A 17,144-nucleotide genomic window follows, 5' to 3' on the forward strand; every position below is an offset into this window, starting at 1 on the left:
TTTTTAATATATCATTTACTTAAGACGTATTATCAAGTACACAAGTCATTCGTGGAAAATAAACACTTAAAGTGTGTTGTTTATTATGCATACAGTATGCGCACGCGTTGACCGGCGTGTACAGACGACAGCACATCAACATACACATTTTTCAAAAATCACCCCTTTTGCAAGTAAATAAGAGCCCACAGTGTTTAGCTTGACGTGCCGTCGTCTGTACATATAGTTTCCGCGTTATAAATCCCATTTGTTATGACCAACGGCTATCGTTTTGATGGGTGGCCGTGCCTATAATATGATAGCACACGTTTGCGCATCTCCACGTATTGTATGGGACTTATTTGTGCCAAAGGAACTTGCATTTTAGCTGAGAAAGACAATGGAGGTGGGGCAATAAAATTGTGAATATGATAGCAAGTACGTTTAGGTATTTGCGAGCAATGGTTATTAAATTTTTTGCTAAAACATCAAGGAAATACCGTTTGCCTCAGATTGGGCTCTAATCAAAAACCTACTGATCTAGTGACTGCCTTTTGACAGACCTAGAGATCTTAAAATTACAAGTGATGACTTGATGGGTTAGAAGATAAACAAATCCGGGGTAGCGATTTAGATTTTATTGTTACTTAATCGCGAATTGATATAATTTTGAATTCTCCAGTTTCAGTTAAAAGACATGCTAAGAAACGCCAAATTCCCAACGGCCAAAAAACAAAATCGAATCAAACAGAATCTACCGGAGCTTAAGCAAGGCTTCGTTCCCACCACGAGACGTCGAGGCCGCAAAAAACGTTACGATTGGCAAAAATATCGGCAGGCCTTCTCCGTAACGTTTACGTAGTTTCGATTTTAACCGTCACTGTCGCTCATGCTGGCGAGATGCTTTGCGTGAAAGAGATGGAATCTTACGAAACTACGAATAACGTTTTTGGGAGTATTCCAGCAACTTGGCCCACTTTTAGCTTAGTCCACGGGACAAGTCACTGGTTTGAATATTTATTTAAATAGTTTTTTTTCCAGTGACTGGGCCCACCTCCAAGATTCTAGAGTAGATTTGGTGTAATTTCAAGGTGGACCCAGTCACTCGAAGAAAGACTATTTAAAAATTCATACCAGCAACTTGGCCCGAGGACCAAGCTAAAAGTGGGCCAAGTCACTGGAAGACTCGTTTTTGGGAGTAAGCCGGCTTCGGTAGCGATCACGTGCAGAAATCGCTGATCAAACACATTACCAAACGCTTACATAGTTACATAACACGTTTCGACCCGAGCGCTCGTAACAGTAGGTCAACAGTCACCGAGGACGACCACTCTGCTTGCTAGTTTTGACATTTAGTCAAATAGGCGGTTTCGCGAGATCTTAACTGGTGATGAATTAATTTTGGAAAGAATAAGAAAAAAATTACTAACGTCTATTTAGGATAATAAAATGATTTCTGAAGTATAGTGAAATATTTCTTAAAACCTCAAAAACACACGATGAATTTTACTTAATCATTATTTAATAATACTCAACTTACGGCTTTGATGTTTGTATACACGCGTGTTAACATTACATGGATACGACGTCATTTTGTTTTTGAGATATAGAAAATCCTTCAAGTAAACTCTATAAAACACCACTTAATAATCATGGAAAGTTTTTAATCAAATTAAATAAAACTTTAATATCAGACCTTAAACTCAAGCGTGACAAACATCCACAAAGACGTATAAAAACTTATTTCTTATAATTTCATAGACACAAGAAACATTGTGATAATCCAAGGGCTGGTATTGCAAATTTGAAACAAATGACACGAGTGAATAGGCGTGAGGACAAACGTAAGGTCAGATTAAGGAAAATAGTAATTAATAATTTTAATTATTAGTAGGTAAATTGTGGAAAACCTTGGGGGAGGCCTTTGTCCAGCAGTGGACGTCATTTGGCTGAAAAGAAAGAAAGAAAGAAAGGTAAATTGAATATTACCACCCATTCAAATTCATTAATATCGACGTTATGAAAGAACGAACAAATTTTCTCATCTAACGTTAAATTTCGCTCAGATTTAATTAATAATGTTAATGAACGCGTAAGGTATGAATGTATGATGGATTCTAGGCCTAATAGAGTAAGGGTGGGTTGCACCATCTTACTTTAACTGAGACAAACGTCAAATATCTGTCAAACTCCATACAAAAAACACCGGTTATCGTAATAGTTACGGTCAAATTTGGGTGGTACAACTCAGCCTATAAGTAAACTAAAAATAGAAATGTCATTTTTTTAATTTTGTTAAAAGATAAAATTGCTGTACTAGTATTTCTGATAAGCCATCGTCCATTTTACTATTTCAGACTTGAACACACACAGATAATGTGTTTTTTCCGCTATTTACATAAAAATATGTTACGTGTTATGTACAATGATCGTTCACATATTGACTTTCATGACCAAAGTCAACAGATATCCGTCAAGCGACTAATCGACTCCCGGCGACTCGATAAGCGGTAGCTCACGATCAATTCTCAGACGAGGCCGATTGCTTAATCGAGTATTTATAATTTATATCGAGTACTCGGACCACTTTAAATCGTCCTTGCCCAAAAATGTGCGACCCTTGCCTCGATTGGATAAAAATTGACCGCGAATCAGCTTTTACATCCGCTTTTACAGACATATCATTATATCGATTAGCAATTTAATATGCCGGTGTTTAAATAGTTAATTAGTCAATCAAATAATAATGTATTTTTCAAGGATATCTTGCGTTTAACAAAGAAAGCACTACTTAGTGCTACTGTGTTGCTACATAAGTAGGCTTGACAATCTTAGGCTGAGTAGCACCACCTTATTTTAACCGTAGCAATAGCAATACCCGGTGCTTTTTGTGAAGAGTTTGACAGATTTTTGACGTTTGTCAAAGTTAAAGTTGTAAAGTTAAGATGATGCACCTCAACCTTCAACATATGAATGGCGTTACTTCTATTATGTAGCCATTTATTACAATTTTATCATAACACAGCAGCTCATACTAGGAATTACTCAACTACTGGTTTAAATCTAGTTTAATTTTGAGATTTAGTTATTGGATCCAAAGTAAAAGTCGTAAATTATTCATAAGTGAATCCACTTTAGGAAATAAATCCTTTCGATTAAATGGCCGTAAAAGCTTACGTTACACTAAGGCTGCGTTGCACCATCTTACTTTAACTTTGACAAATCGTCGCTTAAGTTCTAATACCACGTAAGTCATTTTTAGCAACTTTTCAGGAGATTGGACGAAACGAAGCGTCTTTCGATTCTCTAGCGAATGGCATCAAAATCTGCAAACCGCCAAAAATTACTTACGTGGTGATAGAACTTAAATGACGAAATATCAAAAATCTGTAAAAATCCATACAAAAAATACCGGTTATCGTTAAAGTTACGGTCAAAGTTAGGTGGTGCAACTTAGCCTAAGATTTGGGTTATTCCGTATTCGACCCATGCCTACTCAACCCATTTCTTCACTCATCCCAAATCAGTATTCCTAGCTCAACCCATTACATAATTTCGTTATTCTACCCAAATGCATTCCTTACTCAACCCAAAGTAAATATACCAAAAATAAGTATGGATAGCAAAACAACGTTTACTGTTTTTTCAGAAATTTAATAATGCTAAATGCATACTAGTATGTACATTGATTTATAATTAAATAAAAAAAATAAAAAAACATCACCTACATGAAAAAATGATAAGATAATAATATGTTGATTAACTAAAATATATGAAAGATTTTATTTTATTTTAAGGTAAATACTAGGGTGGTCCTTATTTTTCGACTTTTGAATTATCCCCGGGGCACTTTCTCATTCGATTATATACCTCTAAATATGAAATTTGCTTTTTTTGTTTTTTTTTTTTGGTTAAGATTTAGAGGTCGCTACCAGCTGTCAAAATATTTACAAAAGCTTTGAAGATCTTAAATCATGGTTTCATAAATGTTTTATTTAAGTGTTTATATCACATTTTACGTGCAAATAAACATCGCATAGATAGAATAGACAATCGCTTCTTGTCCCCTTCTCCCCTCAACCCCTATTCTATACCGACCATGGTACCGACGCGTCGAGATACTAACAAGTAAACTCTTATATCTTAAAAAATAATTGATTCAAATATGTACATAATATCTTAGTTCATAGCAACAACAATAATTTTGTAATATTTTAATTTGGCTTTGGCTTTAAAAATAAACGAATCTAACAAATACAGATTTTGTTTTTACTTAAAATTCAAACCTTGGTAGCGACCCCTAAATGTCTTTTAAAAATTAAAAAAAAAATAGTGGAAGACTTTCATATGGTATATATTCAAATTACGTGGTGCCCCGCAAAATATAAGAAAAAAATTTTTTTTCGTAGGAATAAGGACCACCCTAGTAAATACATAAACAAATTTAGAGGCTGAAAACTTTTACCGCGGGATTAGCTGTCCACATGAATACTTTTATTATTTTTCTTTTGTCGTCTCATACCGCTTGAAAAAAAAAAGATGAAATACATTGTATTATTTGAAATATTTGTACATTCATGAACAAGTGTCTAGGGAAAAAATTATACGCCATCGCTTGGTTATACTGTTTTAATAAAAAATCACAGTCGTTTGATTTATAGTAGCTTTATAGTGGATTTATAGTAGATTCTAATTAGTCATTATTTGATTTGTGTCCTTTTGTGAAAAACGTTTTTCAAATATATTATTGTATCAGAATTCCTGCAGTTTTATTTAATAGAATGATCTTAACACAAAAAATAATTGAGCTTAAATTAAAAAAAAAATGTATTTTTATTCTGACCGTACATAAAAATCTTATATTTTTTAAGTGGTTTTAAAATGGGTTGAGCTAGGAAAGTTTTTGGGGTGAATAAGGAACATAAAATTAAAAATTTGTTGTGGGTAGAGTAAGGAACAAAATTGGGTTGAGTAAGGAAAAAATAATGAGTGGGATGAGTTGTCGTGGGTCGAATACGGAATAACCCTAAGATTTTAATCACGAGGCAACCATAGCAAAACGCAAGGTAATTGTAGTATTATTAGCGATTATCATATTATCCTATGTAAAAGCGCAGGGGCATCCCGGTGTACTTGTATTTGCATGTAACTACATAATTGGCTTGGAATTATGCAACAAATCCTTAAAATGAATTAATCATTTCGCTTTAGAAAAATATATTCCGTGGTCTATAGAATAAATGCAGCGATTACATTAAGCTCTTTATACACTGCAGAAATTCTGCATTTGCGGTGATATAGTTGTTAATTTCCACTTTACATGCATGCAGAAATGCAAATTCTGCAGTCTATATTTTCCTAATAAAGTAAGATATAGAAACGTATGCAAAGCGCGTTTTAATCTCGCAGTGCATCGATAAATGTTTTAATTGATTCTTTAAAAAAATGCACTATTCGGTATGCTATCGCGTCGTTAGATCAATCCAAATACTACTGGCATTTCATAATTGCTGACTTCGCATAGCCACCGCGCGCTTGCATCGCTGCAAAAAATCGTAGTGTTAGGGGCTTTAATCAGCATAAAATGCAAATTTTCATGCACATCACTTTTTGCTCTACATGATCTATCACTTAATGATGTATACTGTAACTTACAGTTAAAAATACAAATATTTTATCATCAGTAGTGGTTATGAAATTGTTTTTTTAATTTACTGCTACATAAAAATTAACTCCTAAAGCACTCATTTAGATATGTTTGTGAACGCCATATTATTAACCTGTTAGGAATAAAGCCATTTTAGATTAATGTCAAGGTCCTGGCTATATTCCAAAGTTACAAAACAGAATAAAAGTCCATAACAAATGTTACATTGTCTTTAGGCTTAGGGATTGTAACCAGCAGCATCACACGCGCGTCAAATCACTTTTCTCTCTTCATTCAACTAAGCTTCAACCACACCAACGCCGGCGCGATCATAGGCCAATGACAGGTCGCGCGGACTGTCATGGGTCGCACTACCTGTCATTAGCCTATGATCGCGCCGGCAATGGCGATCGGCACGCGTTGGTGTGGTTGAAGCTTTGGAACTTCACTGTTTCATCGACTAATCACCCTTGCGCTTGTAAGATTGCGCCAATGTTATCTTTAGGAACTTTATATTTATATACTTTGAGCTTTCAATTTTCATTTGTCCTAATTGCTATCTCTTTGTTTCAGATACTGAAAGAGTTAGTGTCTTCGATTGACAGTGAATCGAGATAGTATCTTTTCGTATTGTGTACCAAACTGACTTGAGTCTGGCATTTCCTGCTGACGCATTGTATAGTGAAGTGTTATATTGCCCCGGATATTCCGCCGCTTTCGTTCAATTAGGCTGTATAGCCTTGGTAAGTGGATTTTTTTATATTTTTAAATACCAAGAGTCACATGCTTTTACAGAGCTATAATATATGATTTCGTTGTTGAGTGCTCACCATCTTCTGGTTGTTAAGTATCCATTGCAGGAGGATGACCCTCTAAATCTAATAGTAAATTACTGACAAAATGTTATGGATACCTTTGGATTATGGACAAATACAAATGTAGGATTTGGCCTACAGTCTAAACGCTGGCCAGATGTGCACCTATTTACTGTTAAGCTCTACTCACATAAAGGGTCGGACAAAGAACGCGTGTAGCCTGCTTGTGCGATGACGATGGCGATGGCGATCAGTAGAAAGAAATCAATAGGATCGCCATAGCACACGCAGGCTGCACGCGTTGGTTTGGCCGAACCTTCAGTAAATACATCCTTAGTTTATTTATGCTCGTATCACTTTATTCGTTTAACTTTCTCATATAAAATATATAGGTACGTAAGAGACCAGCGTAAATACCCCATCTGGTTTCTGGTACCGGTTTCGATCCGGCTCGGAATTTTTCAGTAAATCACTTTCAACGTTAATTGCGATTACATAATTAATTTAATGTACGTTTTTTGCAAAGTTAATATACGCATAAGTGGCATTATTAACTGGGAATAACTATTGTACATTGACCTTGTAACATAACCACGTTGCGAATCTAATAATTTCAATCATAACTTTTATAATGATTCGGTAATAACAAAAATGGCGATATCATTTTGGTTTTTTAGTTTGTACAAAAATAAAAACATTGCTTCGATTCTTTTACTGTTTTGAAGACATTGACCGTAAAAATTAATATGTATAAGACAAAACCTTTTTGCAAAATCCGTAACTCATTAAAAATACCATAAATGTGTACAAAAAATATAAAGGGCAAATTACACATCCGCGTTAAAACAAAAAAATACAATAAACCACAGGTTAGAGTTTAAAGACGTGTGTTATTTAAAAAAAACGCGTGATGTACTTATTACTATGATAATTGCTGCTCATTTTGTACGCATTATACTCGCGTTTGGTAATATTATGCATCTTTCACACATGCCAAGGTAAATGAGAGAGACGGGTATATGACAAAATCTTTTTTTTAGAGTAAGGCCTTCCTGATAACCTTGATTCGTTGATGAACCTGACTGATTGTTGACAAAATTGTCATCTGTTGTAATTACACATTATAATTGGCAAAAGCATTGTTCCCAAGATATTTTGCATGTCATTTCCGCGGCAAGGTTCAACGTTCAATGTTTTTTGCTTGTTTTGGTATCATAGAATATACCATTTCAGTTTTTAAATATGAAATATATGAACGGATATCATACAGTGTTTGTAGAAATGATCAAACCCTAAACAATAATTAGCGATACTTTATTTTTACGAGTATAATCCGAAATAGCTGGCATATTAAATTGATATAAATTCAGTGACATCTATGTATTTTATAAAAATATAGTCCTACACAGAAATGTAAAAAAAACAACGCAAGTTTTAATTTTACCAAAAAAAGATTTTATGTTTCTATCGTGTAACCTTAAAATAATAAATAAATAAATATCCTTAGACATTTTACACTGCGCTTCTTGTCCCAAACTAAGCAAAAAAAGTAGGCTTGTAAATTTTCCCGCGCGCGGCAAAAATAGGCTGTTCTGTGATGGAGACGAAAATGGCGGCGCTGTCATCGTGATGGGGCTGTTCCGGCTGTATGGCCGTATGCCCTTGCGCACAATGGCCAAGGCCGCACAGAAGTAATCAACGCATCCTGACTGGACAGATTAGAGGAAATCAAGAATGGGAAGCGTGGAACTATGATTATGACTATTAAATTATTGAATCCAGCTAATCACCACTTCGTCCGGCTTGGTGTACAGACGACAGCACATCAACATAACACTGTGGCGTCCTATTATAGTTATGATAAGAGCGATTTTGCGACAAAAATTTATAGTGATGTGCTGTAACTGCCACAGGGATTTTGAGATATTTTGACGTTGCCCTTGCTTCTTGCCCGTGATTTCGTACACGTGATTTTTTTTTGTTATTACTAAAACACCGATTAATTTAAAACACGTTACACAATTCTGTTTACTAATAATTGTTTTATATTTTTTACTATTTTCATTGTTTTTTTATCTTAAATCGCACGATATTTGATTGAACTGAAACCCGTTTATCTAGTCCGTAAAAATAGGGCATTACGTCTTTTAGTTCTCTCAGGATTATACAATAGCAAATAAATACCAGTCTGCATTTTGAAATCGTGTGAGTTCAGTTATTTCGCAAACAATATTTTTTCTTATCGCTTTATGCTTTACATTTATAATATTAATTGGATAGTACACAAATTAAAACTAACTTACATGGTTTTGATTGAGGGCTTGATACTACCCCATTCCTCATTCAATAACAATACCAGCTCTTATTTTCCATTTCCCCTGTTAGCCTTATTCCAGCTAAGGGTCTTTGTTGCCGATATGGCACAAGCCACAAAAGGCTACAAGATGGTATCTATACGTTGCGCCGGCGCACGGAACCGGTTAGCACTCGTAAACAACATCTGCCTGAATGTAGGAATGGGGAGTCTAGCCTAGATGTTTTTGTAGCCAAAAACTAGTTCTGACTTTTTGGATTGTTTATCTTATTTTTGATCTTCTTCATATGAATATTTTTTGATACAAAGATTGCAGTAGCTATGTCGGGAACACGTAAATAAGAATTCTAGCTACCTTCACATTCATTGCAAAGATAACATGATAGATTTTAATGAATCACGCGTTTCACTTAGCTCATAACATCCCGTTAATCTTAAACTTGTAATTTTTCTTAAAATAGAGTAACCGAAAGTCATCGGAAGACACTAATTAAGACGTTTATTTTACATTAAAATGAAAGTATCAAAGCATTACAAATCTATGAACCTTATAATTTTTAACAACCAAAACAAATTGTTTATTTTGGCTGTCCAAAATACCAAGAAAATGTTTAGAAAGTGATTGAACACCCAGCATTTAATTACCATTCAATTGTTTCTAGAAACCTAGTAAAGACGGCACATTGAACTAAACACTGAAGCGTCTTAAATGTACTAACAATAAGTGCTATTTTCCAACAAAACTGTATAGTCTGACTGTATTGGCGACTGTACCAAACTCCAATTAAGAAGACTATCGTGAACCAAAAAGGTTATTGCTATTTTTAGGTAAATGAAAAAAATGGCGGAAAAATTAATAACGAAGGTTGCATTGCCCTTGTTCATTTAATGACGTACGGTCTGATGATTCGCTCTACAATAATAATATGGCAGCGTTTTTATACGAATAAAGTCACTTTTCCTTCTGTTCATTTGACAACAACAATACAATTTCAATGCATCTTCGGTTCTGTGATTTCGCGGGGTCATCCTAGATTATTTCCTGAATAAGCATATTTTTATATTGAAATGCATATTTGAAATCTGTCTTAAATTCGGTCAATAAAGTTTTGCACTTGCCATAGTGTGTCTCAAAACGCTGGTAGGGCCGAAAAGATAAGGAGACACGTAAAGAACCCCTTAAAAGTTTTTGACGTTCTTTAATGTCAAATATTGGTAAAAATAGAATGAAAAATTTCCATTTTTATTTTTTCCCCCTAAACAAAACACAATCACGATATCACTTACAACCTCATGTATTAAAACTGTATATTACCTTCGTGTGCGGTCGTCTCACATGCATGTGTGCGTACGCGCAAGGGAAAGTGATGGGTGTGTGCTGACATCAACCTTCCAGGCACTTGTTCTGAAACCTTGTAGAGCTTTGACAAAAAGCTGCAACGGAAATCTACGAAGCTGGAGAAATGAGTTTGATGGACGAGGCAGGTACAGGTATGGCTGCACGCCATAATCCGTGTTAGGTTTGCATTCTTGATAAAGAGCAGTTTTTGATTTGTAACCTTTTTTGTGTACCTGGAATTGATATTAGAGCCTAATAGCACCTTAAAAGATCTATGGTGTTTCGGACACTTTTAGTGCTATTCATAATTTGCAGACTGCATTATGAATGAATATAATAATATGTAATATGTGCACTAAAAGTGTATACCTTATTACACATCAAACCTGATCAGCCGACATGAGACGTCAATTTTGACAGATTGTCAAAAGTCATAGAAAGCACAAGTCGTCGACATATATATTTTGAAATATAGCCGCCGACACGAAGCCGCCAGGCTGTCGGCGGGCTTGTTCACATGAGTACCAAGCATACTGTAATATTCTAAGAATATTTTCCCATAAACAAATCGTAATCAATACTATTAGTATGCCAACGGTGATTCTGGGGTCAATACGTATTGAATCTTCCTCTGCAATTTGCGAAACTATCCTCTATAACTCCACCACTGTATCTTACCAATCGAATACAGCTCTTACGCCTTTATTATAAGACTTATTATATCTTACACCACCAGTTTCTTAAGTCCTTTTCTGAGCAGCCGGGGGTAAGGACCGCAGTGGAAAGCGCACCGACCCAGTTCTATCCCACAGAACCTGTTCCTGCTTTACATAATCCAACGCGGTGTCGCCGTCACTCGATACTCAACCCGTGACAAGTGACAGGAGCTGATATTTTAATACTCTGCGATTTGCGTAATAGTCGAATATCATTTTTTATTTGGATTATCAAACCAATAAGTAATTTTAAATGATTTACAAGGAACGTTAAATTTTGGAAGATATTTGCAGCAAGTAGCAATAAGTTGCCCCAAATATTATTCCTTTCGAGTGTTCAAAGAAAGATCTAGGTAAAACGTGATGTACCGCCAGACTGGTAATGGTGGGAGTGGTTTAACAATAGGGTTGACCACATTCTTAAACATCAACTTAACTATTATCTTTTACAAGGTATTATTTTTTAGACAATTCAAAAATGACTAAAAACAGGCAAATTGGAAAAATTTCAAACAATATTTATTAAACCGAAATTTACAGAATCTTCTCCCCTATTACAGACAGATATTGTCTCCAGAAAAGTATCTTCAATAATCAGTTGAATGCTGGCAACCCTAAATCGAATACTGACCGTTAGTCGATTATAATTTTATCGATTTATTGGAATGGGCAAGCACCACTCGGTTCGTGGTTGGACAGGCTTCGAAGAACACTGAAATAGACGTTGAAATACCGGTATTAAGTTTGAAATCTAACCTGTACACAACAATACAGGCGCCAAGTAATATTTTAACTCTGTCGTGTCTCTTAAACATTTACAATTGGCGAAAACGGTGTGCCTTGGCGCACGATTGAACTGGAAAAATCACAATATATTGTCTAGATTTGGTTTAAATAAAGTGGCCTAGAGGTAGGTAAGATTTTATGTTGACTGTTTCATGTAGTCAAAATCGAATCCTAAAAACTGTATTAGAATCTACGCCAGACAACTTAAAGATTAGATAGAGTCAGGAATTTTAAAACGCTACCTTTACAACCGGCTCCTGATTGTCTTTTCCCATAACTAATTGATTTATCAAGAGCTACAAAGGAAATTGATTTATTTTTAAGTTTTCGATGTTGATCCCTTACATAAAGTGCTTGCATTTGGGCACCAGAATTACCCCCTTTCTGATCAGATGTATTTTCAAATACTGTTAAAACACGAAAATCCACACAGACCAAACCGCGAGCCAGTAGTTTAATAATCTCGACACATTAAAAAAACCGTTACCGGCCTCACCAAAGAGAATGCTCTCAAATTAGTGCGCATTAACCGCATGATCAGAGTGCAACATAATCATGCCATATTAGTTTAGCAACGCGATCGTCTCATTACCGACTTGAGCAATTAAGCTCGCCTCTTCACTTTCACTCGACGACACCATCGGTGTACAGTTAAGCCAAGATTACATAAAACTTGGCACATCTTACCGTAATTATGATTACGTGTTATTTGTTTAAGAGGTCAAAGGTCGTTTTTATTTATTGATTCATAAAATAGAGCAGCTAGTTCAAAATAAGACAGCGTGAATGAGAGAAAAATTCGGCGACGACTTTTCAGTTGGTAACTTTTTCTTCTTAATTTCTAATAACAGCATACCTACACAATATGGAAAATGGAACAAACTTTAAAACAATATACTTGCAAATTGATCGATAACAACAAGTTAACGTCTTGTGTAGAGCTTAAAGCGCCAAATGATCATCAGAACGTTTACAGACGGTAACGTAGCTACAACTTATCTCGCGTTAAATGATTACTGTTAGTTGCACGATTAATTTGCCTACTGTTAGGTAACCAAGGAGCGGTGGCCAGTCAGAAAGCGCCCGCGCATATGGCCAAGTAAGGGCAGACTGCTTTCGCGCAGTCAGCCAAGTTGTCGCCGCAGAACGGTATCTGATGGAATCTACTTACGCATTATCGAAAACACTTTTATTACGTGGAATTTTACATTCAGATACGGGTTATGTAAGAAGTGGCGTAATGAATACAAATATTTGTGTCAATTCAATAAAACTGAAAATATACTGTTATGATACATCAGTTCTGTTACTTAGATCTTATTAATTTAAACAGTTTCTGAAATGCACTTTTTCAGCACAAAATACGAGTACTTACATAGTATCCTTGAACATGTTAAAATTTAGATTTCACAGTCACGAAAAACACAGATTCTTTTCATTTTTTCTTGACGGTCACTTTAACGTCACTGTCGTGTCGTGTGCGCACATTTAGCAAATTTTACTTTTCACAATATCGACTCTTGCGTAGATCTCTTTAGTGAAATCGCAAACAAGATGGATCGTGCTCATGCGCCATACTTCGTGCATCTCATATACTGTTTTGACATCGTCAAATTAATGTAATAGTGAAAATGGCGTACGTTTTCTCGTAATATGTACTGAAAGTGATAGCTAAACCGATTTGTTTACTACAATAGGGTCATATCATAATATGACTATGAGTTATTACGTCTGAACGCTCATTTATTTTCCGTATATTTCCGAAAGTTGCATTTAAATGGTAACATTGGTTTCAATAATGTGGTCCAGAAAACAATGCAAAATAATGTTGTCATTATACCAATTAATTTTGAAAAATAGCACGAATTCACAAATGAATCTGCATATTTTATCCGATTGTTGAGAGCTAATTATTTTCAGGAACAACATTATTGATTGTTCGATTTCATAGAAACTCTGAAAGGAGCTTCATACTCGTACTTTTACCTTGCGTTATTGAACTTATCGGACCTAGTTTTTAAATCCATAAACATGAAAAAGGCAACGAAGTCTTGCCTTCTAGTAAATGATTGCCCTTTACATTTTACGCGCGTCCCGTATAATTTGAGGCATTTAACCTTAAGTGGCCATAATGCTCTCTTCTTTTTTCATTTATACATATTCTGTCAACAAACCAGTGATTGGTCGAGCTATTGGACAATGAATATACATCTGTATAATCTAATTCAATCTTCACCAGTAAAATTTTTGAATTTCATGCTTACTGACATTTGACCGTCATTAAAAACAGTATTAAATTATTAACAGTATTTTTTTATGTGACAGGAGGCAAACGAGCAGACGGATCACCTGATGTAATATCAGTCAATTTAAACATGGGTGATTGAAAAGACTAGTTTAGCCAGGCATTTCGTTCGTTTCAGCCAAATGACATCCACTGCTGGACAAAGTTGAGTTTTTCCGGCCAGGCAATGTCCATGGATATTTTCCAATAATAAAACATCAAAATTGTGACTTTTGATTTGTGCCTCTTATCGTCTGGTATTATGTATTATGTGAATGTTTTATAATAATAATAAATAATAATAAATCATTCTTTATTCAAGTTACTAGGACTCAGTTTGTTAATAACAATTGCACTTAAAAACTATGTTAGTTGAGTTGAAACAGATGTAAAATTGAATTTAGATTTAGATTTAGAATTGAAATAAGTATTATAATAAATTATACTCATTTCAATTCCAAATCCACAAGTGTGAGGTTATGCATACATGAGTCATCCCCGCTTCACTCCATAGGCTGTGTCACAGCAATGCCTCACGTACACACAATCCAACCTGCTCGCAATCATGGTCAGGATGCTGTTGCCACTACTCCGGACCCTGCGCACCAGGGATGCACATTTTTTGCGCATTGTGGTAAAAAAGCAGTTGACCCGTGCCTCTGCAAACATCCCTGACGCACTACAGAAGCGGGGCAGTCCCAACAGCACCCTGAATGCATTATTGTACTGCACCCTTAGGGCATTGAAGGTTTTTTGAGTGTATCTAACCCACAGGCTACACGTGTAGAAGGAGGTACAATATGCTCTAAAAAGAGCAATCTTGACATCCGCTGTACAGCGCGCAAACCTGCGAGCCAGCATGTTCGCTCTCACCGACAATGCCCGCCGTTCTCTTTCTATATCCTCATCATCCTTGAGGCCAGGGGTCAATACGTGACCAAGATATTTAAATTTATGCACTCTCTTCAGTTCAGAGTTATTAAGGAAGACCGGTGGTAATACATCATGACGTCTACCCCTGGCCTCAAAGACCATGAGTTGGCTCTTTAAAACATTATAAAGTAGACCATGGGTCCCCGCATACTCCTCACATTTGGCCACCAATTTTCTCAGACCACACACAGACGCGCTCAGCAGCACCATATCATCCGCGTAGCTTAAGTTATTGACGCAAACTCCATCTATATGACAGCCGATTCTGGTGCTGCTGAGCTCGCCTATGAGGTCATCAACGTACAAGTTGAAAAGCGTTGGCGAGCACAACCCCCCCTGCCTCACCCCGCACTCCAACCCATACGCATCCGACATGGTTCCCTCCCATTTAACATTGTTGACCTGGTCTTTATACCAATATTTAAGGATATTTACGAGTTCAACCGGCAGGTGTGCTTTTTCAAGTTTTTTCCATAATTTGTCGTATGAGACCCGGTCAAATGCCTTAGAAAGATCTAAAAAGCATGCGTATACGGGAGTTTTGCGCTCCGTGTAGTATGTGACTGTATGCTTAAGACACAACACCGCGCTTTCCGTTGACAACCCTGGCCGAAATCCAAACTGACTATCACGCGGTTCAAAGTGGCCATTTAGCCGTGTATTAAGCAAGCCGTCAAAGACCTTGGAGATAACAGTTGCTAGCGAGATAGGCCTATAGTTATTTTTGTCCGCGAGATCGCCCGTCTTATTCTTCACTATGGGCACTACCACCGTTTTTGTCATGTCACTAGGGATGTAGCCATGTCCTATGCAAAAATTGTATAACATGTACAATAATCGTGGCAAATGTGGCCCAGCAAATTTTAGGTGCTCAATGCTGAGACCGTCATGACCAGGGGATTTCCCTCTAGACATCGCTTGTATTTTTAATTTAATTTCTTTTATGGAAAACGTTATCACCCTGTCCACTCCGGCGACAGCATCCAGCTCCGACTGTGAGGGACCCAATGGTGACTGTACAGCAAAATGACTTCTAAACAAGTTAGCTATCTCTTTAGGCTCACTTATACCGTCCACGCATACCGGGGGGCTTGCTTTGTTTTGTAACTTATTGGTATGTTTCCAAAAGGAACGAAAATCGTTTTTCGAATGGTGTGAAGCCAAGATATCCATTTTAATTTGGCTCTCCCGGTCCTGACACCACTTCAAACGCGATTTAAATATTTTTCTAGTCTCGAGCATTTGACTGAAGGAGATGCCTGTAGTCGGTTTACCGTACCATGACCACAAAAGATATTTTTGCTTCGCCTCCCGGTGCGCTTCAGCTACATGTTTATTCCAGCCTATTACAACTTTTTTTCTTTTCTTTTTAAAATTACGTCCTAGTGACGCGGCCTCGCTAAGAGCATTTACAATTTGTTGGTAAATTTTATCTATAACAGATCTATGTTTAAAATTATCACACATATGATCACAACACCCGCGCAACTCGGTTGGGAACTCGATCAGTTTTAATCTATTTTGACATTCTTGCCGGTAAGTATCAATTTCGTCACAATTTCTTTCTCCCCATAATATACTATTTTGATGCACACTAGGCATAGTTTTCTTTGCCAAGACGACATTTAAGTTACATTCTATAACTAGTGGCAAGTGATCCGACCATAACACATCCTGAACAACATAAACTGATTTTACTGATTGAATCGCAGCTTTAGTAACTAAACAGTGATCAAGCCATCGCTTAGATCCGTGCGCATCGCTTACAAAAGTGAAAGTATCAGACGTAACACCTAACATATCGATGTCAATACAAGACCATTCTTGATCGGTACAAAAAAGTATTAATTCTTGATAGAATCGTTCAGCGGGGTGTGCATTAAAGTCCCCTAGCATGTAAACACAGTCTATATTACAGCTGTCTATAATAGCACTCACCGAGCTCAATACGTCCGTAAAATCCGTTAAATTAGTCACTGCATCCGTGGGCATGTATAGGCTAAACACTAAAATCGATTTTTCCTTTAACACTATTTTTATTGCACAAATACGCGGGTTATCGCACTTAATCACCGTCACATTTTCAAAAACACTACTTCTCCACAGCAACGCCACTCCACCGTAAGGTCTTCCTCGTAAAATACCTGCTGTTGTGTCAACTGCAGATATTCCAGTACTGCAGAACTCGTCGCTAATTGTGCTTAAGAATGTGATTTCATCTGGCAGTAACCACGTTTCCTGCAGCGCAATGATATCTGACATCTTGCATAAATCTCGAATAGCATCTATAGACCGTTTGACGTTTTTACAATTAAACGTAACAAACTTGTA

At 36.4% G+C, this 17,144-nt stretch overlaps 1 protein-coding gene across 1 annotated transcript in view; it reads left to right on the plus strand.

Annotated features, from left to right (window-relative positions):
* The window catches only part of LOC135084506 (proteoglycan 4-like), a 144,656-nt gene that overhangs the window by 4,744 nt on the left and 122,768 nt on the right, over positions 1 to 17,144 (plus strand). The window contains exon 2 of the mRNA XM_063979286.1: positions 6,200 to 6,369. The gene's annotated coding sequence lies outside the window, so the exon portion shown is untranslated. The remainder of the gene's footprint in view (positions 1 to 6,199; positions 6,370 to 17,144) is intronic.

The sequence above is a fragment of the Ostrinia nubilalis genome, chromosome 2 (genome assembly GCF_963855985.1).
Source record: "Ostrinia nubilalis chromosome 2, ilOstNubi1.1, whole genome shotgun sequence".
NCBI lineage: Eukaryota > Metazoa > Arthropoda > Insecta > Lepidoptera > Crambidae > Ostrinia > Ostrinia nubilalis.